Here is a 13,016-nt window from a genome sequence, read left to right as displayed (position 1 = left end):
CTCGCGTACACACATGGAGGTGTGCGCGCTCTTTCATGCGCTGCAGACACACACACACAAACACGTTTCTACCCCCTCAGAGTCACAGGGCAGTCCCCTCACAGCTGGCTGGAAGAGGGCATGACACTCATCTTTCACAGAGATTTGATCAAAAGGAATCACAAAGGCTGGAGGCTCTCCTAATGCAGTCAGGGGAGACTCTCCCTCTATCCCTCTCGCTCTCTCTCTCTCTCTCTCTCCTGCTCTCTCTGTCTGAGTAATGCCCTAAATCAACGTTGCCCCTCTTGGTTGCACACAGCCCAGTGTGTGTGTGTGTGTGTGTGTGTCTGGATTCACCTTAACACCGCTCTGTGAACAGCCTCCATAACAAGTTATGCCTTGTGCCGTCAGGAATGTGTCAGTGTCTGCGTCGAGTGTTTCTCGGGAGGAGGGGGACTTCACACGTGACACAAAAACTACAAATCTGTGTAATCTTCAGGAAGACGTCGTACCCGCTGTGACGGCCGGGAATCACAACTCAACGCTTTCGGACGAAAAGGTTCGGGGTTTAGTTTGGTGCGGCGTCGTGTTCACGCCTCGTGTTAGTTTGAGATTCAAATCAAAAGACGTGTCAGTTTTTAGACAGGTACGTTTCTGTCCATCGACACGGGAGATGTTTCCTGAATTGAGGTTAATACATTGTGATTTAAGGCGTGGATGTCTCGATCTATGACTTCTTTGGATTCCAGTTTGAACTCTCAGGTACTTCTGGCACCTTACAGGGTTCATGCACATTGTGACCAATGGATTTCCAGGACTTTAAACCACATTTCTATGAACAAACATTTTTTGAAATTTCAGTGTATACATGAAAAAGTGATAAAATGTAGGATTTAAACTAACAATGAGGATTACATTCAACATTTATATTGACGCCTGTATGTTATTTTTTGCTTATATTTTGAGCGTCTTTCTTTTAAAAGCATATTAATTATTTTAAACTCAGCGTAAATGAACAACATTTACATATGAATATAACTCATTTACTTGACTTTTACAACACTTTTGGGATTTTATTTTTTCCAGGGACTTTTTTCAGGCCTGGAAATACCCATTTTTAAATCCCATGACTTCTCCAAGTTTTCCATCACCATAAGAACCCTGATCTTAGTTATGTTTTTCCTGTAAATTAAGGTTTGAAAAAATAAATAAATGATGCTCAGGTACTCAAAAAATGACAAATGCGCCAGTCCTTGTGTAAAAGCTGAATATGGTGTTGCGGCACTTGAACCACAGTAAAACACATGAGGATTGTGAACATAAGAAAATACAGATGATGTCTTCATGACATGCTGCCTCCTATTACATCTGTACTTAAACACAAAGGGAGTTATGCCATGTGTATGTTCTGGATGGAGAAGAGAGGGGAAAGCTTCACATCGTCAGACTGTTGGTTGCACAGTTGCTCATGTGAGGGTTGAAACTTAAACATTGCTGTTTGTTTGACTCTTGGGTTACTTGATAAAGTGGATGCACATATGTTTGAGATTTCAGAACATCCTCAATGAAGCGGCGTAGTTTCTCTCTGTTGGTGAGAACCAGAACTGATTCAAGTCTCGTCAATGTACGGGGATTCTTATATTGGGTAGAGACGTTCAAGATAAATCAAACAAGGGTCAGTCATGCTGATGTTTCCAACCCGGTTCCTTCACTCATACTTTTCTGTCCTTTTTCCATGTCTTGCTCCTTCTTTCCCCTCATGTGGTAGAGAGAAAGCTCAGATGATTTTAGCCATTAGAGGCATCTGCTAATCCACAAATTACACTGCAAGTTTAAACAGGTACACCTGGTGTGCTCCACCTGTGGCAGCTTTAGGGAGGAAGGGAGGTTTGGGAGTGGGGGGGGGTGTCGGGTTGATACACACTTTAAAGGTTCAGCGGAGAGAAGAGCAAAACAGACTTTCCTTCTTGTTTTTTTTTGAAACGTTAATTAACCCAGAGAGTATCAATGAACAGGCTGTTCTCACTTCAGGACCTGCAGGGCAGCAGTGCAGGAAGTCAGGCGTCATATCCTCATTCAACGGTTGTTTGGTATCCTGTGAAAAGATACTACTCATTGTTTTGTGAGTTTTTTGCTACAAACGCATGCAACATGTGTCAATTTCTCCATGCATAAGGTCTTTCCGCAGTATTTTTCACAGGAAACACAGTTAAGTTCAGGCAACAAAATCACTTTTTTTTTAGGTTCGGGCAACGAAACTACTCGATTAGGTTTAAAACTATGGGAATGGCGTGACTGAAGTACACATTTCAAGTGACAAAAACATCAACATTAAGGGTCACCTGGCTGAAACGTCACTGTTTGTTGGACCCATCCACCTGCTCGACTACTGCACAGTGGGACTTTGTGTTCTTCATATACATCCTCGTTCGGGATTACACCGTTACCCCAAATCATACCCACCGAGGAACACTGCTTGTGTGATGCGATAATTCAACAATGAGTCACCATTGTTACGTAACAAACGTACTTAATTTAGCCCAACATGATCTTCTTGTGCACTGCGGTGGGCTTGTGCAGGCGCCCTGATCGCTATCTCTGGACATTCATAAACAAAAATATACAAAATAACAATTCACTTTTTATAAGATATCATATAAACGGTTGTATGAGGATACTTTGCAAGGGAGCACTCCAGCAAGTCACATGCACATGATTTAACAGCTTCTTGTGTAATCATATTTATCTACTTTTACCCACTGAAACAGTGGAGGGAGGGGGTTCAGTGCCTTGCTAAAAGGCAACTCAACTGAAGTGGGAGGAGTATTACTCATCCACTTTACCCACCCACATTCTCCCAGGGAGGATCTCAACCTGACAACCGTCCAATCAAAAACCCGCTCCTCTAACCTCTGGGCGAGCAACATACCCTGCCCGCCTTGACATTCAGAAATTCGCCAAGCAGCTTCGCTAACTGACAAAAATGCATCTAATGGCCCTTGAAGTTGAACATTAAAACTCCATTACTTTCCACAGGAGATCAAAGCTGTTCTTATTTGTGAAAAGCCCAAAATGTTATGAAGTTACATATATGGATGAGAGACATCCCGTCAAGGCATGTAACGCAAGGTTGGAAAGCCCTCCACTCCCCTGCGGTCGTCCAGGCAAGCAGATCTGCTTACCGGCCTTGTATTTATTCCATACCTAAGGGATGCATACCAAATACAGCCCCAGACCTGGCCTGGATTAGGTCTGCGCTGCTTGTCAGATTGCTGCTCCCTTGGCTGGAGCACGGCAGACGTATTTGCACCCCAGGGGTGTTGAGCGTAGAAGCTGCAGCGAAAACCACAGCAAATAAACTTCATGTGCAGCAGAACAGGTCACGCTGCCTACTTACATGTCTGTCATTAGCCTTCCTGCAGGGAAGAGCGAAACGGGCCCGAGTAAGAGCAGATGAGCAGCTTTGGGAGAGCATTACAAACTAGTTTACACTTTCTTTATTTGATGAAGCCAAGCAAAAATACCGCTCGTGCGGACGCTTGCACTCTGTCATTGTTGGTTTAATGACAGTAAATGGCTGATTGGGCTTTTGTATGTCAGATGTGTCACCTACATGTGACGCTCTGATGCTACGTTCACACCAAATGTGTTGCAAATTTTCACAACCTTTTTTCTCGCGAGTTTACTCGCTCGACTTTATGTGGTTGATTCGCGGAAGAAACGTTACCATTTCCGTCATCCACCATTGAAATAACCACTAGTTCTGCTTCAGACTTGTGAAAGTCCCACAAACTTCAGAACACCAAACGCCATCGCGTCTGGGTTCATATTATTATCCGTACTCGCAAAAAGCTCCGACTCCTCCAGGGATAGCGTCTGAATGATGGCCGCTTCGTGCGGACCAGCAGCCATTTTGATTCAGCAACGGCAGGACGGCAGTGACGGCAGTGACGAAGGGGCGGAGCACCTCGATGCTGATTGCCTTTCGCAACTCAGCATCGTGCACATTTTTTCGCCACGCGCCATTCGCGTCGCCGGGCAGAAATTTCGGTGTTTCCCAACCATTTGCATTGACTTTGCATGCAATTGACTTGCGCAAATTCTTTACAACACTTTCAGTGTGAATGCAGCATAAGGAGACACCTGAATTTAATTCAAGGCTTTCATTTCACAATTAAAATGCTCTTACAATCCTAATTCAAATACCGATGCTTGATCAGTGGCCTTTGGCATCTGATATCAACGCACCAAGGCACTCTCTGGCGCTTGTAAGACACACACCGGGGCTTTCAACTAACTCCAATGAAAACCCATCCCCATCCATCCTTATTAGATGGTCAGAGCGACTGGTGTAGTATAAAGACTGAGAGTAAGTGTGTTTAGGATGGGTCAAACAAACACAGGACTTTGACCCAAGAGACAGCTGTGGGTGTCCCGTGTGAAACCAAGTTCACGTTGACAAAGACAAGTAGACAATCCTTCCATTGTAGAAGCTGTAGCGACAAATTATAGAAATATTTTATATTTAATTAAATTAATTCTTTACTCATCAAATAATTGAATAGCCATTTAATATCTCGTTTTCAATACAAAAAAATCTGTGACTCGTTAAACACCCATAGTGACCTAAGTCATGTTCATATTGGACCAGGAGGTTTATTGATGACATCTAAATACAAAAAATACAACAACAAAAAAAAAAACAAGCACTGGTTACTCTCTGAAGGCTATGTTATATTGCTTTTATTTACATATAAGTACTTCTTATTGACATAAAAACAGTCCCTTCTAGATTTGGTTGGCTGTTAACTCTCTTGTCCCTGACTATCTTATCTTGCAGAACCTGCAACACAGCCGCACTACAAGAGAAGCTGTTTTTTTTTCTCTGTGTGTGTGTGTGTGTGTGTGTGTGTGTGTGTGTGTGTGTGTGTGTGTGTGTGTGTGTGTGTTGTCTAAGTGCTGGCCTGCCTTTCCTCACTTTAGTTGACCTTAAAAAAGGCCAAAAGAGGAGCTATTACCTCCCTGCAAACTGTCCGTACCAGGCTCCAGCCACTGCGCCAAATGGCCCCAGGTTTACCTGTCATTCCACGCCATTATTCATTACAGACACTCTCACTGGGTCACTGGAAATCACACAGAGAGCAGAAAGACTACTTTAAATTGTGAGGAGAGGAATCTAAGCTGGTGAAAGATCTTGACATGTGACGGGGCTTTTTGGCCGACTGGAAAATCACCATTGTATATTACAACATGATAAGATTCATTTGTTTCTTCCTGGTCATGTGTGCGATGCAGCCATGCAACAGCATGTGCATGATTATGTGTAAAGGAGTTGGAAAACGATGGAACAAGAAAAAGTGAGGCGAGCGCTCTCAGCATGCGGCATGAGAGGAGGTCAGGACTGCTTGTGTGTGGGAGGTGCAGGGCTTTCATACAAATTTGGTTTTATATAAAACAGCATTAGTGAAAGCAGAGCTGGCCACTGAGTGCACTTCACATGTTAAAAGAAGAGCATGGGATATTAGTGCTTACTATGAATATATTCTTCCCTCTTTAGTTGGTGGGTAAAGTGTATATGACATAGAAGTAAATGGGAGCGACACTAATAGTACCAAGCTCAGTGCATCAAGTCATAGTGCACACAGAAATGCAGAACGAGGTTGGTGGATATCAGCTTTTAGAGAAATGACTGCTTACATTTGAAATGCAAGATCCTTATATATCTCTATCTTTGCTAGCCAGTGTTTGGATTACACGGTGGCACTGGTGCCCTAATTTCAGGGGTGAGGGAGGGAGGGTCCTGTACAACAACCTGACGCACAACATTTACAATAAGCCGTGTGGGAAGATATCATTGGCAGGTGACCGGATGAACCATCTGACCATCAACTCTTGCTGGTAGAAGAGCAAAGACCTCTTGTCCATGGAGAAAAGCCTTCAGTCTCGTTATTTGCTACATTAATAAATAAATACTCTCCAGTTGCAGCATCCACGCTGACCTCTGTGATGTTTTGTGCCATCGCGTCACACGCACACAGACCAACATGGGCAGTCGTTGTGACGTCAAACATAGAACAAGAGTAGACGTTGTGAAGTTCTAAGTGGGTGACTTTGGCCATCTGGAGAGCGAAGACACAGCTTAATGCCCGCCTACTCTAAAATTGGGCAAAGAGGTGGATCGGCAGTGAGTTTAATATAGTCCTCTTCAGCACAGCTGTCATGGACGTGGAAATGAATTTGAGAGACCAAAAGTGTTTTCTGTATCAGGCTGTAAACATATAAACATTTCTTCTGGATCATCAGTTGTTCATTGAAAGAACTGCAGTTTTTGGCACTTCCAAGTTGGCTTCATTTGTCACCACTGGAGGTCGTTTGATAGGTCACACACACCTAAACCCCGCCCTATAACAGGCGGTAGATCCTCGCAGGCTGCTGATTGGTCCGTTTAATTTCGTGTCATCTCTTGATTCTCACTTGATCTCAAGGTATCGCAAAGGATTTAAATGCTATATGAGGTGAAGTGTACACATACACACGCGTACAAACATGTGCAAAAATATTTCAGAACTCATACAAACATTAAGTGCTACTATCACTTAATGTGATGGTAATGCAAGGTCATTTCACGTATTTCTGTGAGTTCGCATTGGTTCATCTTTTGCTAAAATATGCTATCCAGCTAGTTGGTTCACTCGTAATTTAGATTTCATGCCTGCTTCCTTACTACCTTCTCAGAATCAATGATGTTATAAAGAGCAGTAATTAACAGAAGTGGAAGAAATTTTAGGGTCTGTGTTCCAGAAGTAAGGAATCCAAACCCACATTACTTTGACATTTGTAATGACACACGGCACTACGAATCCAGCCTTGGGGCATGACCTCAGCACTATGTTGTGTGGTTCTCTCCTCACCACTTGGTTAGGTTTAGGAAAACATTCATCGTTGGGCTTAAAAGAGGCTTAAAGGAGGCTTTAGGTGGGTCTTGAGGAGCGGCGAAGACAAAGTGTAACGTACACTGTAGTTGTACTACCCCTTTGGGCTCTGAGATACCCATTGTCACCATTTCTCCATCTGTCGACCACACAAACGTTACGCACTGAGCTATCCCTGAGCAGCCCGGGCCGGGGAATTACCAAGAGTGCAGTTGGCATGCTCCCCATGCCCTTGGCAGGGCGAACCTGTGATCTTGATGCAGGATTCGTCAAAAAAGAGTCCGTCATACCACTTAAATTTCATTTAAATGATGCAGTTGTTGGTTGTTACTGGATGAACTCATTAGAGACAGCCAACATTCTATAACCGATCAAGTCGTGGCTAATCTTTCACCTTAAATCTTCCTCTTATAGCCTCCAACAACACCTGAAACCGATGCTGGTTTAGCCACGGTGGCTATCACACCCCTCTTTGTTCTTCTTCAACTTACGCCAGAGACGCAGGGCACATAACACACATCTCCATGTACACCAGAGGATTTGTTTTGTCTGGCACAGAAACTGCAGAAGCTTTTATAAATGTGAAATGGAAATACACTGTTTGTCCCTCGCTGTCTTGCTATTTTTACACGCATCCAACTCGCTGCTAATCTTTCACCTGACATGGTCTTGGGCTTAGAGGGGATGGTATTTGTTTAAGAGTAGACATGTGAAGTCAACAGTATTCAATTGTTATTTAAAATGAAGTAGACTTGTGGAGTGAACCACATGCACAACACACTGCTGAGGTCATGCCCCAAAGCCTGATTTTCTAGTACTTTGTGCCATTACAAATGGCAAATGTAATGTGGATTTGCATTCCTTACTTCTGGAACACAGATCCTTGAATTCCTTCTGCTTTTTTTTTGATTACCGCTCTCTATAGATCCGTGGTTCATTCGAGGTAGTGGGCAAGCAGCTTTGTGAAACCTACATTGTGAGTACGCCAACTAGCTGCATCGGAGTTTGAAGCTTCCCAGTGAGTCTCTATAAAGATAACCCAACGTGATCTCACAGAAATATGTAAAAGGACCATGACCTTTAGGTTTCAGAAAAAAACGGCAAGTACGTAACTTCACTATAACTCAACAACACTTTGGGACACTCGGAATCCAGTCTCGCGGTTGAAAGTCCTGTTATTCAACCCGTCCGCCTCCTCTCCTGCCACAAGTACCCTTTCTTTCCGTTCACACTACACGTCACGAGCCGTTGCAGCTCCAGTCGTGTGGATGAAGTTAACTCAAGTCCACTACGAAAAAGGATCCTAAGTGATTTTTCTGTTGGCATTGTTTTCCGTGGTGCCAACGCATTCCTTTAACACATTAACGTGCCGCGGTCGTGGTCATTTCATGGATTTCTGTGAGACCAGGTGGAGATAAACACAACCCAATTACAGCAGTGGCGGTGAGCATGAGCACAGCAGTGCCGACGGACCTCCTTTACGCACAATCTGGGATTGATCATCTGTGGGAAGCTCAAAAAGGAAATACTTCCAATCTATTGTTGTACAACTACTGACAGCGTTGGAAACCGCAGACCATAAAGCATTCCCACTTTAACTGCAACCGCCGTCTATCTGTCAAATGTACTTTCTATGTGGCCATTAAACATGAGTCATCATTAAATGTTACTTTCCATCCGGTGGTGAGAATCACATGTAGGTTTCTCTGTGATGAGGACACTTTACAACACTGTCTCATCTCAGTTGAGTTTAGAGCAGGGCTGTCGAGAGGGTAGGGAAGGAGAGGTGGGAGGGAGGGGGGGGGGGGGTTCTGGAAAGATGTCCGGCCCACATGAGTGAAACTGATGGGAACCAGCTGCCTGTCTGTTCACTGAAATGGTGAGAAGACATCCCTTCTAAGCCACGCGTTGGACACACCTGCAGGTAAAAGCATTAGGAGAAACAAAAACAGCTCTTCTCAACACCACACACACACACACACACACACACACACACACACACACACACACACACACACACACACACATGAATTGATGAGACAGGCAGCATGCCTCTCAAGAAATGTATCTCTCACAGTTGAGTGTAATAACAGGTAATGCTTAATTTCCAATGGGAACTCAAGGAGAAGTGATACAAAATGCAGTTTTTAGTTTCCAGTGTTCATTAATCTGTCGGATGAAATATTCATGAAAAATTTCACAATTCTTCAAATCCCTCATTTTATCCAATCAATAGAAAAAAAAGGGGCGCTTTGTCATTGTAACTCAAATTTGGGCCGTGGTTCATTTATAACCAATAACGTTGTAAATAACAAGTCAACACACCTCCACTAATTAAGACCCGGCTGCCCGCGTGCTGACAGGCGTACTGCATACTAAATAATCGATCAGTATGAACTGCATCCTGCATATTACATGAACGATTAGGTATAACTTTACCGGCAGACCGTTCACACCATGGGTTCACTGAAGTATGCACAAGCCACTACTGGGCCGGTTTCAAGGCACCCTGTTCTCAGATCTCTGTAAAATGATCGCAGAAAATGTTTTCAAATAGATGTTAAACTGACCACATGGGAACTAAATGGTTACGTTCTACTTCTTTTCTGAAGTCCTGCCTGCATTAAAATGTTTGCATAAAGTAAAGACTGAGACCAAAATGTATGTACTTAAAAACACCTGTTCAATGTGGAGGTTTCATTCTGCTTTAATACTGGATAGTATAAGTAATTATGAGTCATATTTTGAGTTTAATAATTTATGGCGAATCTGAATCTGCAACATGACCCGCTAATATTTCTTGGTATGTACCTATGTACCCAGGAAGCAACCCTTTCCGAGTGGTCTAGTCGGCCCCTGGTGTTTTCTCTCTGATCGAAGAGTGTGTTTCTGACCGTGAGGAGCCCCGTAACTACACTAGTGTCTGACGTAACTACTGTACGTAGTGCATGTCATGGCAAGAGTGAGGGTTAGCCCTACGAACCCAAGGAAGCCCCGCCTGCTGTGAAAAGTGTGAAGTTGTCTGTATGTGTGGTTCTCAAGAAAGCCCCGCAAGAAGCAACACCACGGGGCAAATATTAGAAACATATGTTGTCAATTTCCCCTCCGTTAACTCAGGAATCAGTCAGTGAACTTCAGCACTAATATAAAACCTTGGAAGCTTCCTTGATCAGTCAGTTTTCTGCTGTTATTGTGTGACCTTTGGATCCAAACTAAAGAGGCATCCACAGCTTAGCTTAGCATAGCATCCGTTGCTTAGCGTCTGTGCCCGACCGACATCTTAATGCACAAACTATGGATAAACACATATATACCTGATATGTAGCTGCAAATATATATCATATATAAGTACAAGTATGTGCTATTTAGCATTTGTCACCTTGGTTGTGAATGTTTCAAACTAGCATGTTTTGGTTGGCAGTTGAGTGGTCAAATACTAAAATGGGAGTTGTCACATGACTGATTTCCCATCTCCTCTCACATTCTGCTCGTCGCTGTCATCCAGTAGTGCGGCGACAGAGCGCTCACCCGGTAGATAGATTAATAAAGCTGCTCCCCTTTCCTCTCATCCTTCATCCTTCCGTCCGTTCATCCTTCCATCCCCTCCCAGGAGTCTGGTATTGATCAGACATGTCCACATTAGAGGGAGGGGAGATGCTTTTATGATAATCCACCCACCCACCCTCCCCGCCACTCGTAATGGCTGCATTAGACGCTCATCCCCTCCGCACCCGACACCTGGCCCTCGCTCTCTTTGGACTTACTGTTTGCATTACAACACTGTTTAATGGGCTCTTTAGAGGGGCTGAGGGGGCTGGAGGGAGAGAGGGGAGGGGGGTGGGGGGGTGGAGGACAGGAAACTTTCCAAGAGTTTCCAGTAGATGAGGACCCAGCAAGGAGCCACTGGGAAGGTCCGGTGCGAGAGTGATAGATGGCACCATGTTGAAGTGGAGGGCGGAGGGAGCTGGAAATGGGGGTCCATTACTTATTACTGAATGCCCCGTCTGTCTAGCCACGCCACTCGGCTCACTGTCTGATGGACAGACAAACTCTGGGAAGTGGAGCTATGGATGAATGTGTTCTCTGACCGAACCCAGACAGAGGGCCAATCAATAGCTCCCTCTCTCTTCCTCTCTTTCTCTCCCCCCCTCCTCTCTCTCATTACTTTCCAGTCAAAACAATCCGGATGCCTTCCAACACACATGTAAAGAATTTGTCCACAAACGTGCCCAAGCTGAAACTAAAGATCTAGGGAGGACCCCTGTGTTGGTAGACGCCGGTACTAACCGGAATAGTACGAGCACAGTGACAGCACGATGGGCTGTATACTCACGCGCTACCTCTGCATTATTCACAAGGCTGGCTTGATGCAGCAGAGTGGTGAGGCTCTCAAGATGCCTGGCTCATGGTAAAAAAAAACAAAAAAAAACACGAAATTGAAAGAAAGAAGAAAAAAAGAGAGAGAGAGAGAGAGAAACAGCCACCTGGACGCCATCAGTCTCAGCGAAGGTAAACATCTCCCACATTCCTCTCAGGCACACTGGCCTACAGGGGTCAAAGGTCGTGATGACAAACGAGTGACCCAGGAGCCCTGAGAGGCCAAGAGAGGAGCCTCTGGAATCTCTCAGCAAGGGGACGGGGGGGACACAGAGACACATTCAGCGGATAAAAAGGATAAAAGGATAGTGCAATACAAGGTCTCAAGGCCAATATGCAAGACCCAACCTGTGGCTCTTGCTCTTAGTCTCCAGCATACCCCCAAACTACTTTATTTTGGTAATAGTAAGACATTATTTTCATCACAAATCAGGTGATGATCATTATCAGGTTCATTACAAATGTCAGACTGGCCCCAAAGAAAACACGTTAAAAGTGAATTTACCTCAGATGAAAAAAATAAAAAAGGAAGTGCGTTTTGTCTACAAGTGTAAGACTAAGCTTTGAGTCGTATCAAGGAAGTCAGTTGTGACTCAAGAATGTGTAATGACAATATTTCATGAGTCAGGAATGGGGTCTGAGGGTGACGATGATGAGAAGCTGTGCCGGACTCCGCCCAGGTGTCCGCCATCCCTCCTGCAGTATAAGCATTCATGTTTGTATTAAGCCGGGTCTTTGTAAGCTATCTGAACACATTTGTTTATACTTCTATAGCTTTAGGGGCTGGCGACATTGCTTGATGTATGAGAGGCAAGTTATGGGGACACGTTAAAGGGACAGTTCACCCAAAAATCTTTTTGGATCTTTTATCAATCTGGATTGTTTTGGTGTGAGTTGTCAAGTTTTGGAGATATTGCCATAGACATGTTTGCCTTTTGTGGGGCTTGAAGCACTATGAAAAACAACACTGACCCAGTGACTCCAGATAATCCACATACCTCATGAGTCTCGAAAATGAGAAACATTGCTTTGCACCCAATCTGAAATTCAACACACTGCACACAATTCACCACATTAGACATAAGAATCTGACAAAAAAAGTCCTCTTTAAAACACTGCCATTCAAAATGTCACACCAATATTGGCCAATATACTTGCCTCATGGCCTAATGCCTAAGTTCTTATGCGTCAACTCATTAATCAGGACATAAGTGCTATATATAATCCACAGGCAAGTACCTGTTCTCAACAACAATGGGAGGCAGCATAGCAGCAAGAGTAAATATTGCTCCGTGAAACCAAGGGATTGTCACAGAGTGTACAAAGCTACCAAACTGTCTCATTGTTCAGTTTCAAACATGCTGAATACGTTATCCCACATCTCATATTCCTTTTTGTTAAAAAAAAAAAAAAACAGAGTTCTGTGTTATGGTTTATATGCAGATCATAATCTAATCGTAAGCATATGCAGACACTAGTTGATGAAACACCTAGAAGTGTTGACTTGATTAAGTTTTACAATTGTATTGTGACAAAATAGTTGATTCAAAAGATCATAATCAAAAACATGACTCAGACAAAAGGGACCAGCATTGTTGCACTCAAGGCTGCATTCCTCTGAAGACCTCGTCCAGTTTCAATTTCAGCATCTGTAACTGAAGTCAAATAGAAGAATGAGGGCTGAGGCTGCAGCACAACTCGGAGAGAGCAGATCAAATAAGTGAGTTT

Source organism: Clinocottus analis, unplaced genomic scaffold, assembly GCF_023055335.1.
Source record: "Clinocottus analis isolate CAN_PGR_092001 unplaced genomic scaffold, fCliAna1.0.p SCAF_1, whole genome shotgun sequence".
Taxonomy (NCBI): domain Eukaryota; kingdom Metazoa; phylum Chordata; class Actinopteri; order Perciformes; family Cottidae; genus Clinocottus; species Clinocottus analis.
The sequence above is the reverse complement of the archived record's forward strand: the minus strand, read 5'-3'. Positions refer to the sequence as shown.